Source organism: Lipotes vexillifer, unplaced genomic scaffold (assembly GCF_000442215.2).
Source record: "Lipotes vexillifer unplaced genomic scaffold, Lipotes_vexillifer_v1.1 scaffold39, whole genome shotgun sequence".
Taxonomy (NCBI): Eukaryota; Metazoa; Chordata; class Mammalia; order Artiodactyla; family Lipotidae; genus Lipotes; species Lipotes vexillifer.
The window spans coordinates 1,416,243-1,417,430 of NW_006787038.1; positions in this window are offsets into that span (position 1 = coordinate 1,416,243).

The following is a 1,188-nucleotide window of genomic DNA, read 5'->3' on the forward strand; positions in this document are numbered from 1 at the left end:
TCCTGCTGAGCCAAGCATTGGCAAGCTCTGGAGGGGAGCCGAAAGGCTGCAGAGATTCAGCGTACCGGAGAGGGGATAGAGTTGGATAAGCCAGATCCACTTTCTCTCGAACTCTCAGAGGCAACCTGATACAACATGCAGCTACAGAACTGGCATCGTGACCCAGACAGCCAAGAGCAGCCGGGAGGCTGGGAGAACAGAACTGAAGACAGCTGCCAGGAAGGGAGGGGGAGACATTTCCTCCTGAGCCCAAGGCCAGGGAGCCTGCAGGCTGGAGACAAGCTAGTGTTGTCAATGAGCCCCGGACACAGATGACAACTGACTTCTACAAGATGGGAGCCCGAGTCCTGCTCTAGAGCTACCCACCCAGGATAGGGCACTACCATGCCCTTCTTTCTGTGGATGAAACCAAATCAACTGTTACTCTTCCCAGCCCTTTGGAGACCAAGGCTACTGTAGGGTTAAATGGTCAGATTCAAAACTTAAAGAATCATGACATTTTTTTCCACATTAAAAAAATTTGCTAAATGGGAATTCCCGTGGGGTCCAGTGGTTAGGACTTGGCGCTTTCACAGCGCTGATCCGGGTTCAACCCCAGATCGGGGAACTAAGATCCCGCAAGACCTGTGGAGTGGCAAAAAAAAAAAAGAAAGAAAAAACAAAAGAAAAAAAAATTGCTAAATAATTGCTGAGTGCTGAGTTTTAGGCATTTACTTAGCAAGGAAAGGGCAGTTTCTATTCTCAAGATGTTTACAGTCTAGTAGGAAGGTAAGCTGACACAATAATTACAAATTACACATGAAAAAGAATGTGGTTAAGTGTCATAAAGAGAGGATTAGAATCGGCCTTAATGAAGGCAAACCACAGGGAGGCCATCAGGAGGCCACTGGTCTTGAATGGCACCTGAAATGAAGTCTAGAAGACAAATTCATGGCAAATGCCTGTGATTCTAGGCCACTGAGCAGTTTCCATGGATGCAGCCTTCTTTTCTTATCTAGAAGGATAATAATAATCAGGTACTTATTAGAGTCAGGCATTGAGCTGAATGCTTTGCATACACCACCTCGGGTCATCATTAGAACCACCCCCAGGTGGACACTCTTAACCTCCTGTTTTACAGCTGAGGAAATTGAAGCCTTAAGCGTTAAGTTAAATAACTCATCCAAAGTCAATCAGCTGGGGAAAGAG